Source organism: Syngnathoides biaculeatus, chromosome 17 (genome assembly GCF_019802595.1).
Source record: "Syngnathoides biaculeatus isolate LvHL_M chromosome 17, ASM1980259v1, whole genome shotgun sequence".
NCBI classification, from domain to species: Eukaryota; Metazoa; Chordata; class Actinopteri; order Syngnathiformes; family Syngnathidae; genus Syngnathoides; species Syngnathoides biaculeatus.
Genome location: NC_084656.1, coordinates 19,358,338 through 19,370,877, shown reverse-complemented (window position 1 = coordinate 19,370,877; position 12,540 = coordinate 19,358,338). Strand labels below are relative to the sequence as shown.

Sequence of the window (12,540 nt, the reverse complement as noted above, 5' to 3'; positions counted from 1 at the left end):
TAAGAAAATGGATTGGTAAAAGCCATCAAATGAAATAAAAAAAAATTGACATATAATCAAAAGAAAATAATACTACAGATCATAATTATATCCGAGATATAGAATGGGCGGCAAAGCGTTGGCCTCACAGTTCCGAGGCCGAGGGTTCGATCCCGGCCTCGCCTGTGTGGACTTTGCGTGTTCCTCCCGTGCCCGCGTGGCTTTTCTCCGGGCACTCCGGCACGCGACATTAATCGGACGCTCGAAAATCACAGGTGTCCAACTCAAGGCCCGGGGGCCAGAACTGGCCCCCCCCCCCGCGTGATTTTACGTGGCCCGCGAAGGCAAATCACGTGTATTGACCTCCATGATTTTGGCTAAAATCTGGACCCAAATTTGCAATTTTCACATCCTAAATGTTTTGTGCTGCCAAATATCAACAATAGTTGAAAAACTCATAGCCTCGATTTCTGATTCCAAAAGTACTGAATAAATTCCGCGCATAAACATGATTAGGCGGTGAAAGATTTTTATGATTTCACAGTCATAACGGCCCTCCGAGGGAAACCATAACTACAATGTGGCCCGCGACAAAAACGAGTTTGACACCCCTGCTCTAAATTGTCCCTAGGTTGGTTGGCAACCAGTTCAGGGCTCCACCACTCCCGCGACCCTTGTGAGGATAAGCAGCTAAGAAAGTGGATGGATGAATGGATGGATAAATTGTCCCGAGGTGTGATTGCGAGTGCGACTGTCTCTAGGTCCCCTGTGATTGGCTGGTAACCAGTTCAGGGCGTACTCTGCCGCCTCCCCGTTGACAGCTGGGATCGGCTCCAGCACTCCCGCGACCCTTGTGAGGATAAGCAGCTAAGAAAGTGCATGGATGGATGGATAAATTGTCCCTAGGTGTGACTGTGAGTGCGACTGTTGTCTGTCTCTGTGTGCCCTGCGATTGGCTGACAATCAGTTCAGGGTGTACCCGGTCTCCTCCCTGATGACAGCTGGGATATGCTCCAGCACTCCTGCGACCCTTGTGAGGATAAGCGGCTAAGAAAGTGGATGGATGAATTGCCCCTAGGTGTGATTGTGAGTGCGACTGCTGTCTGTCTACGTGTGCCCTGCGATTGGCTGACAATCAGTTCAGGGTGTACCCGGTCTCCTCCCTGATGACAGCTGGGATAGGCTCCAGCACTCCCGCGACCCTCGTGAGGATGAGCGGCTCAGAAAATAGGCGAATAGATACAACATAAAGTGATGCACTGAAATAATCCATCCAATTTCTTTGCCGCTTATCCTCACAAGCGTCGCAGGGCATGCTGGAGCCGATCCGAGCTGTCAACGGACAAGCACTGTAATTAAGATAATTTAATTCCAATGACACTGACATTAGTATTATTGTTTATTATTATTATGACTGAGATATTATTCTAAAGTAAAGTTTTTAGAGAGAGTTGCACTGAGTCACTCACAGGCGAAGTAATCCTCGCTCATCTTGCTGAAAAACAATCCACCTCGTTAAAAAAAAAAACAAAAAAACATTGCTTCACTTCCGGCCCTGAATTATTATTATGATTTTATTTTTCTGTCTCACGGGAAGGTTTTGATTGACGCAATAAGTTCCTCGAAAACGACCCCCGGGCGCAGAACTCGGAGGTCCGCGGCTTTACGATTCACGCACATCTGCGCGCCGAAAAAAAAAAAAAAAAAGCAAACCTCACGCGATAAATTTACGGCGCTGGTTTTTAATTTCCATAAATACGACTGAAATCGTGGCGCGCGCGAGACGCTCGACCCGGTTTTCGACGTGACGTCGTTAATACGCCCTCGTGACTCGCGGTCGACGCAATCGGAACGCGAACGCGCGCCGTAAATCTCGTCCGGAACAGGAAATCGGTCCGCGGGACGGGAATAATTCTGGAGCGTTCGAGCGCGGCCGCTCGGGTTCCTGATGTGTCTCGAGTTTCCGGGGGGAGAGATTTGGGGGAGGGGGGGGCGCTGCTTTGGGAAATGAACACGCCATCTTAGTTCGGGTTCAGCGTCTCGCGGCCGCATCCCGCGCAACTTCTTAGCGCTCGGAGGGACGACTCCCGCTCGGGACGGGGAGCCGTCCGTTTCCGTTGCCGGTTATCCTCACAAGGGGCACGGGAGAGTTGGAGCCCTGAACTGGTTGCCAACCAACCACAGGGGACATAGAGACAGACGACAGTCGCACTCACAATCACACCTTGGGACAATTTATCCATCCATCCATCTGTTTCCTTTGCCGCTTATCCTCACAAGGGGCATGCTGGTGCCGATCCCAGCTGTCAACGTTACACCCTGAACTGGTTGCCGGCCAATCACAGGGGACATAGAGACAAATGGTCCCGCTCACAATCACACCTAGCGAGAATTTATCCATCCATCCATCCATCCATCCACTTTCTTAGTCGCTTATCCTCACAAGGGTCACGGGAGAGCTGGAGCCCTGAACTGGTTGCCAACCAACCACAGGGGACATAGAGACAGACAACAGTCGCACTCACAATCACACCTTGGGACAATTTATCCATCCATCTGTTTTCTTTGCCGCTTATCCTCACAAGGGGCATGCTGGAGCCTAGCCCAGCTATCAAGGTACACCCTGAACTGGTTGCCAGCCGAGCGCGGGGCACATAGAAACAGACGACAGTCCCGCTCACAATCACACCTCGGGACAATTTATCCATCCATCCACTTTTTTTAGCCGCTTATCCTCACAAGGGTTGCGGGAGTGCTGGAGCCTATCCCAGCTGTCAACGAGGAGGCGGCAGAGTACGCCCTGAAATGGTTGCCAGCCAATCACAGGGGACATAGAGACAGTTGCAATCACACCTAGGGACAATTTATCCATCCATTCATCCATCCTATTTCTTAGCCAGTTATCCTCACAAGGGTCGTGGGAGTGGTGGAGCCCTGAACTGGTTACCAACCAACAGCAGGGGACATAGAGATAGACAACAGCCTCACAATCTCACCTATGGGCAATTGAGAGTGTCCAAGAAATGTCGCATGTTTTGGGATGTGGGAGGAAACCGGAATGCCCACCCGGAGAAAACCCACGCAGGCACGGGTGGAGAACATCCAAACTCCACACAGGCGGCATAACTGTGAGGCCACACAGGCACTCCCCGCGACCCTCGTGAGGATAAGCGGCTAAGAAAATGGATGGATGGATGGATATTTAGCGACAAAATTAAAAACTACTTACCGCTAGCTGTTTATGCTACTTGGCTATTGTTATATAAAATATGTGTCATCCCGATCGGATCACGTGACCGCAAGACGGGGCCAATGAGTCCATTTTCATATCCCGAGGGGCAAATATGGAACAGCTGTTCCGAGTGACTCGGATGTAAAAAATAATGTGACGCGGACCTCCCCATGAAATATGTATTTTGATGACTTGCTACAAAGAAAAAAAAATACTCATAAAATAATAATAATAATAATAGAATAATTGGGAAAAAAAAGCCCCTTACCTGGAAATATTATTGTTATTGTTTTGTTTTGTTTTTTTTTATTTGAAAATTCTGTAATGGTGGAAGGTATTTTTTTTTTCTTTTTTAGGATAACCCAAAACAACGCATGTGCTACAAATCATTTTTGGAAGCAACATGAGCAATGCGTTTTAGCAAAGTAAATTAATAAAATTTGTCCATGGTTGCCTCTCTTTACTCATGGGGAGTAAAAGTAAAATATAAAGATATAATATATACAATCTAATATATATATATAATAAAACACAAACTAACGAACAAATACTTGACAAATGTAGTAAAGTACAGTAAACGGTCGTTCCATAATAAAAATCCCGCTTGGATTCATGGGAATTAGCGCCGACTCGACATTGCAATTTAGATTTGCCTAAAATCTAATTACGATAACGACGAGCGCCACGCGGACCTCAAGAGTCGCCCGCGACCCGGACGGGCTGCGCTAAAGCCGCGTGAAACACTTCCTGATGTGCCCCGCTGACCTCATCCGATGACTTCACGTTTCTTTGCCGAGCTGAGCTGAGAACTTCGATTAGCTTATTAAAAAAAAACCAAAACAATCTTGGCAATGTAACCCACCTATTGAGGATAGGTGCTTCTCATCGGGGGCTCGCTTAAGCGCCATTTGCGGGACCGTTTGTCTCTATGTCCCCTGTGATTGGCTGGCAACCATCTCAGGGCGTACTCTGCTGCCTCCCCGTTGACAGCTGGGATAGGCTCCAGCACTCTCCGCAACCCTCGTGAGGATAAGCGGCTAACAAAGTGGATGGATGGATGGGTAAATTGTCCCAAGGTGTGATTGTGAGCGGGACCGTTTGTCTCTATGTCCCCTGTGATTGGCTGGCAACCATCTCAGGGCGTACTCTGCTGCCTCCTCGTTGACAGCTGGGATAGGCTCCAGCACTCCCGCGACCCTTATGAGGATAAGTGGCTAAGAAAGTGGATGGATGGATAAATTGCCCCTAGGTGTGATTGTGAGTACGACTGTTGTCTGTCTACGTGTGCCCTGCGATTGGCTGATAATCAGTTCAGGGTGTACCCGGTCTCCTCCCTGATGACAGCTGGGATAGGCTCCAGCACTCTCCGCAACTTTCGTGAGGATAAGCGGCTAACAAAGTGGATCGATGATAAATTGTCCCTAGGTGTGATTGTGAGCGGGACCGTTTGTCTCTATGTCCCCTGTGATTGGCTGGCAACCATCTCAGGGCGTACTCTGCTGCCTCCCCGTTGACAGCTGGGATAGGCTCCAGCACTCTCCGCAACCCTCGTGAGGATAAGCGGCTAACAAAGTGGATGGATGGATGGATAAATTGCCCCTAGGTGTGATTGTGAGTACGACTGTTGTCTGTCTACGTGTGCCCTGCGATTGGCTGATAATCAGTTCAGGGTGTACCCGGTCTCCTCCCTGATGACAGCTGGGATAGGCTCCAGCACTCTCCGCAACTTTTGTGAGGATAAGCGGCTAACAAAGTGGATCGATGATAAATTGTCCCTAGGTGTGATTGTGAGCGGGACCGTTTGTCTCTATGTCCCCTGTGATTGGCTGGCAACCATCTCAGGGCGTACTCTGCTGCCTCCCCGTTGACAGCTGGGATAGGCTCCAGCACTCTCCGCAACCCTCGTGAGGATAAGCGGCTAACAAAGTGGATGGATGGATGGGTAAATTGTCCCAAGGTGTGATTGTGAGCGGGACCGTTTGTCTCTATGTCCCCTGTGATTGGCTGGCAACCATCTCAGGGCGTACTCTGCTGCCTCCTCGTTGACAGCTGGGATAGGCTCCAGCACTCCCGCGACCCTTATGAGGATAAGTGGCTAAGAAAGTGGATGGATGGATAAATTGCCCCTAGGTGTGATTGTGAGTACGACTGTTGTCTGTCTACGTGTGCCCTGCGATTGGCTGATAATCAGTTCAGGGTGTACCCGGTCTCCTCCCTGATGACAGCTGGGATAGGCTCCAGCACTCTCCGCAACTTTCGTGAGGATAAGCGGCTAACAAAGTGGATCGATGATAAATTGTCCCTAGGTGTGATTGTGAGCGGGACCGTTTGTCTCTATGTCCCCTGTGATTGGCTGGCAACCATCTCAGGGCGTACTCTGCTGCCTCCCCGTTGACAGCTGGGATAGGCTCCAGCACTCTCCGCAACCCTCGTGAGGATAAGCGGCTAACAAAGTGGATGGATGGATGGATAAATTGCCCCTAGGTGTGATTGTGAGTACGACTGTTGTCTGTCTACGTGTGCCCTGCGATTGGCTGATAATCAGTTCAGGGTGTACCCGGTCTCCTCCCTGATGACAGCTGGGATAGGCTCCAGCACTCTCCGCAACTTTTGTGAGGATAAGCGGCTAACAAAGTGGATCGATGATAAATTGTCCCTAGGTGTGATTGTGAGCGGGACCGTTTGTCTCTATGTCCCCTGTGATTGGCTGGCAACCATCTCAGGGCGTACTCTGCTGCCTCCCCGTTGACAGCTGGGATAGGCTCCAGCACTCTCCGCAACCCTCGTGAGGATAAGCGGCTAACAAAGTGGATGGATGGATGGGTAAATTGTCCCTAGGTGTGATTGTGAGCGGGACCGTTTGTCTCTATGTCCCCTGTGATTGGCTGGCAACCACCTCAGGGCGTACTCTGCTGCCTAGGCTCCAGCACTCCCGTGACCCTTGTGAGGATAAGCGGCAAAGAAAATGGACGAATGCCATTTCCATTCACCTCTACGGAGGACAGTTCACAGTCACTCCGTATGATTTTCATCACGAATGTCGTCAGGGAATAAATTATACTTGTAACTCAAGGTATTGCTGTATTAGCGAGGGGGAAAGTACAACTTCCCTGCAGGTATCCTCACGAGCAACATTCAGCAACATTTCCGTGCCTTTCCCGACATCTCATTTGAATGTATGCTTTGTACTTCCCCCTCCTGCGCCGCGCCCCCCCCCCCCCGACATACATCACGCTCGACTATTGAGTGATGTACGCTCGCCGTGTTCCCAGACACAAATTGCCTCCCTCGTTACACAACAAAACCGCGTGCGAACGAGTTCATTCCGTCAAAAAATGTTCATGTACTCGCCGCCTCCGGTGTTACCTGGCCGCCGATCGCAAAGCAACCGCGTGTTTCCCGCGGAATGCAAAATAGCGGAACCCGATTGCGCTTATGCGACGGAAATCATCGGGTGGAACCGACCCATTTTCTCTCGCGCGCGACGGGGGGAGCGGGCCATGCGTTCCGTGCTGAGAAAAATACTTTAAAATACATAAAACAACGCAATTAAACATGTATTTAATACGGGCTTGCCGCTAACGCTAACACAAATTAGAATCTATGCCAATTCCCTTTAAGCAATAGACTAAACAGAATTGGTGAAGCAACAACATGTAGACCGACAATATCCATAGCAGTACTCGCTCGTAATTTTTATCCTCTGTGAAGGATGACAAATTAGTGCTGTACCGATGATCTCCGAGAGGAGTCGCAGCAATGTAATGATGTGTTCTAGGAAGTACCCGCCCCGCCGCAATTCGATTGGCCGGTGAAACGACACAGGCACGCGCGGCCTTGAGCTCATCATGCGAGATTCATCATAAATCATAATTGATGCAACGTGACCGATAAAAGTGCTTTCCGCTCGTTTCAATGGAGATAGACGATTTGAGGTACAAGTCTCGCGAGCGTGGCCACGGGAACAAAGTACGCTCCTATCTCAACGCGCCGCCGTTGTCATCGGCGTGGTTGTCGCGCGGTATTCATATTTTTTCATTTTCATATTTAAAGGCCCTCCGAGGTCTTGACTCACTAGCGAACACGCACAAAAAAATAGACGGCAGCCTCGACGCTAATTGCTTAACAAACATCCAGCGCGTCGTATCGGTGCAACTCCCTGAACCAATTTAAAAATCGCACCCGTCGCCATGGTAACCTGCTCAAACGCGGGTCACGAACGCCCCCCCCCCCTCCCCCGGGGCGTCGAAAAAATATTGCAGTAATGCTGTGCTATTACTGTACATGCCGCAGTCTCCACTTGGTTGCAGCGTTCCAATTAATTGCTGCCCTCAGTCTCGTCTTGGATAGACGATAATCTCTTTACCGTGGAAATCCTCCTTTACTGCTGCCGTTTATCTCATTTCGACTTATGCACGATGTTGCAATATGATAGTCCACAGTCTCAACTTGGCTGCAGCGACCCCGTTTACTTGCTGCCCTCAGTCTCATCTTGGATAAATTTAGACTTTTTACTGTGGAAAGTTAACAGGGGACTCTCCTTTTCCTCTATTGCTGTCGTTTATTTCATTTCGACATGTGCACGACATTGCAATATGATAGTCCATAGTCTCCACTTGGCTGCAGCGTTCTGATTACTTGCTGCCCTCAGTCTCATCTTGGATAGAATTAGTTTCTTCACTGTGGAACGTTAGGAGGGGAGACTCTCCTCCTCCTCCTGCTCCTCTATTGCTGTCGTTTATCTCATTTCGACTGATGCGCGATGCTGCAATATGACAGTCCACAGTCTCCACTTGGTTGCAGCGTTCTGATTACTTGCTGCCCTCAGTCTCATTTTGGATAGAATTAGTCTCTTTATTGTGGAAATTTAATGGGGGAGACTCTCGTCTTTCTCTCTTGCTTCCGTTTATCTCATTTCAACGGATGCGCAATGCCACGATATGAAAGTCCACAGTCTCCACTTGACAGCAGCAATCAGTTTACTTGCTGCCCTCAGTCTCGTCTTGAATAGAATTAGTTTCTTTACTGTTTAAAGTTAATAGGGGAGACTCGTTTTATCCTCTATTGCTCATTTTGCGTGATGCACGATGCCGCAATGTGATAGTCCACAGTCTCCACTTGGTTGCAGCTTTCCGATTAATTGCTGCCCTCAGTCTCCTCTTGGCTGCAGCGATCCCATTTACTTGCTGCCCTCGTTCTCGTCTTGGATAGAATTAGTCTCTTTACTGTGGAAAGTTAATAGGGGAGACTCTCCTTCTCCTCTGATGCCGCCGTTTATCTCATTTCGACTTATGCACGATGTTGCAATATGATAGTCCACAGTCTCCACTTGGCTGCAGGGACCCTGTTTACTTGCTGCCCTCAGTCTCATCTTGGATAAAATTTGTCTCTTTACTGCCCTTCATCTCATTTCGACTGATGGCACGATGTCGGAATATGATAGTCCACAGTCTCCACTTGGCTGCAGCGTTCCAATTAATTGCTGTCCTCAGTCTCCTCTTGGATAGAATTAGTCTCTTTATTGTGGAAATAGGGGAGACTCTACTCCTCCTTTATTGCTGCACTTTATCTCATTTTGACTGATGCGGATGCCGCAATATGAAAGTCCACAGTCTCCACTTGGCTGCAGGGACCCCATTTACTTGCTGCCCTCAGTCTCGTCATGGATGGACAATCTCTTTACTGTGGAAATCCTCCTCCTTGATTGCTGCACTTTATCTCATTTTGACTGATGCGGATGCCGCAATATGAAAGTCCACAGTCTCCACTTGGCTGCAGGGACCCCATTTACTTGCTGCCCTCAGTCTCGTCATGGATGGACAATCTCTTTACTGTGGAAATCCTCCTCCTTGATTGCTGCCGTTTATCTCATTTTGACCGATGCGCGATGCCGCAACATGAAAGTCCACAGTCTCCACTTGGTTGCAGCGTTTTGATTACTTGCTGCCCTTAGTCTCGTCTTGGATAAAATAAGTTGCTTTACACTAATTAGTAAAGAAAAGAGGGAAGTTTGTACTTCTTCGATGTTGTTTTTCGCAGTTTCCTGCACCCAACTCCTAAGAATGAAAAAGTATCGCCCCAAAACATGTACTACTTCTCATTATGTATTTCTTAAAGTAGAGCAGAGTTCACTTTGAGGATTTTAGCTGCGGAACAAAAAAAAAAAAAAAAAATACAAAGCCGAAAACAAGCGGAGTCCTTTTTTTTTTTTTTTTTTTTTTTTCATATTTCAGCGTTGCTATCAGATGCCGCGAAGGGTTCTGGGCTCTGTTTAAAAAGATTCACAATGCAAAAATTACGAAACGGTGCGTTTTTTTTTTTTTGTTTGTTTGACGAGTCCGTCGGAGGCGCGCCGCGCACCGCCGCTAAGTCTGAGGAGGATTTAATTCTTTGGATTCGATCCACAGTAAGCGAGTGCAGTGAAGTCATGAAGAGAAGGGAGGAAAAAAAAAAAAAGAAGAAGAAGCTTTGAGTGCTTTGTATCACAGTTATTAAAAAAAAAAAAAGCTTTCACATCACTTTTTTTTTTTTTTTTTTTATTTGATAAATGCCATCTTGTTATCTTTTCTCGTCCGGTCCATTCGTCACATTGCTCCGACATTGAACCGATTCCCGACTCGGCGGCGAGCTCGCTTGATCAATTTGTCTGCCGCGCCGCATTTCAAAGGATTTTTTTCATATCTGTGGAATGTCAAGAACACCTTCGTTTGTTTGCTTTTTTTTTTTTGGAGGGGGTGGGGGTTCGTCTCCCCCCGTCTCGTCCTCGTTTTCGGAACGGCGACATGAAAGCGAAGACGCGGGAAACGGAGCGCGCCCGGGAGAGGAGCCGCGGGAAGGGAAAGATCCAATTTCCGCCGGCCGCATTTTCCTGGCTATCGACCCGAATCCGGCGTCGTCGGAAACTCTCAAGGGGGTCGGAACTTTAGCACCTACGGGCAATTTAGAGTCTCCAATTAATGTCGCGTGTTTTTGGGATGCGGGAGGAAACCGGAGTGCCCGGAGAAAACCCACGCAGGCACGGGGAGAACATGCAAACGCCACACAGGCGGTTCCGGGATCGAACCCGGGTCCTCAGAAATGTGAGGCCAACGCTTTCCAGCTGACCCACCGTGCCGCCACGGTACAGATACTTGCCCCCCCCACCCCAAAAAAAAAAACTTATATTAATTAACAACTAGCATTAGCATGATAATACAATTTCCTCCATAATTTTTACACTTTTTTAAAAAAACAAAAAGAAAAAATCAACATTTGTGGATTATGCATGCAAACGCCACACAGGCGAGGCTGGGATCAAACCCAAGTCTTTAGAACTGTGAGGCTAACGCTTTACCTTCTGATCCATTGTGCCACCCTACATGAGTACCCATTAAAAAAAATAAAAATTTGACGCATATAATCGTCAATGGCATCCACAGCTGGGTTAAATATTGGAAAAATATGCAGGAGAATTTGCCGGGTGAAATAAAGTTTTCCATTTTTATACATTTGTGCATTTTTATTTTCCACGGGTGTAAATCGTGGTACGTACAAAGACCGGAGTGGAACACAAACAACCGCGCGCCTTATTTTAAAAATACATATTTGAAGTGTAGCGATTCTCACGTCTTGAGGGAAAATTGTTCAGCTTGATGTGAAATGGTCGGGAATTGCAGCCTAATTTCATCCTCTTTGAATGTGCTTGCTAAGGTTAAGGTCGGGTAAAGTATTTGGCGCGCGTTTGTGTGTATTTGCAGGGCACGAATGAATGAAAATCCACACAGGAAGTAGCCCGCGGGCCTCGGCTGCCGCGGCGACGCGTGGGCTGTTTTTTTTTTTTTTTTTTTCCCTGTGTTTTTTCCTGCTTTTAGCGCAAACGCCTTTGACACAAAGGGCCAAAGAAACACGGCAACGTTCAAACGCCTCCTTTCGCGGGAACAGTGAGCAAAACAAAACGCGAGTAACATCTCGGGCGCCGAAAGGGTGCGACTTCAATACGCCTTTGATATTCCACGCTGGCTGCAACGCGTTTTTTTCAAAAACGCGCTTTTCGGGGTCCGCGTGACGGCTTCAAACGTATTCATACGCGCGCGAGGGTGTGACGAGTAAACAGCGAGATGAAAACGGGCTAAATGTGAAATGATTTGTACCTGTGGGGGGAAAAAAAGAAGAAGAAGAAGACGGAAAAAAAAAAATAACTCAATTTCCAATCCAGCAGCTGAATGCAGCCAATGAGCGGCCGCGGTGTTATGTGTTAAAGCGCCGGTGCCTTCGGGGGCCTGAGAATTCAGTGGGAAGAAATAACCTTGCCGGAGATTCACTTCCCTGCCTTTCTCGGGATGATCGCAAACGTCTTCAAATGCAAGAGAAGATGGGGGGGGGGGGCCCATCCCTGTTATATCTCACCAAACTTTAATAACACGATAATAATCCCGTGCATATTTGACGTTCGCTAAGCAAAGCAAAGCAAAATTGTGATAAATTGTGTGCTTTACACGATTTAAGGCATTTGAAAACAAAGATTTAAAATGGCATAAAAACAATAAAAGTGACAAAAAAAATATAAAAAAAAAGACTAGTTCTTTTTTTCCCCTGTGGAACTTATATTCAGTTATTCACAGATAATCATCTATAGAGAGAAATATGATTTTGCAGACATACGAGGCGTTCGGACAATTTTTACTTTGACTTAAGAGAGGAAATTTCAAATAAGAATAATGCAGTGACCTCGATTCGCCGATCAACAAGCAGCAGATTTGTTTTTTTATTTTTTAAAAGAGGTTTCGAACCTGACTGTCAAACTATTTTAAGTATCATCCATTCATTTTCTTTGCCGCTTATCCTCACGAGGGTCGCGGGGAGCGCCGGAGCCTAGCCAAGGTGTCAACGGGCGGGAGGCGGGGTACGCCCTGAACCGGTCGCCAGCCAATCGCGGGGCACATCGAGACAAACAGCCGCACTCACAATCACACCTTGGGGCAATTTCGAGTGTGAATGGAAATGGTATTACAGGTCATTTGTTCACATTTTTTTTTTTTTGGATACATAAAATAGTGCCCCTCACACCTAGGGGCAATTTAGTGTCAAATTAATGTTGCATGTTTTTGGGATGTGGGAGGAAACAAAAGTGCCTGGAAAAAACCCACGTAGGCATGGGGAGAACATCCACATTCCACACAGGCGGGGCCGGGATCGAACCCGGATCCTCAGAACTGCGAGGCTCACGCTTTACCATCCGATCCACCGTGCCGCCCCTGTCAGTATCAATCAACTATAATGAAATAGTTTTTGCCTTATGAAGATCTTTTTAGTGTAATGCTAATGAGCAAAGAAAAATGCCACAGACGGGC

The 12,540-nt window shown here is 47.7% G+C and overlaps 1 protein-coding gene across 5 annotated transcripts in view; it reads right to left on the bottom strand.

The window, feature by feature from the left end:
* The window catches only part of unc5cb (unc-5 netrin receptor Cb), a 167,258-nt gene that overhangs the window by 61,931 nt on the left and 92,787 nt on the right, over positions 1 to 12,540 (bottom strand). The gene's annotated exons all lie outside the window — the stretch shown is intronic.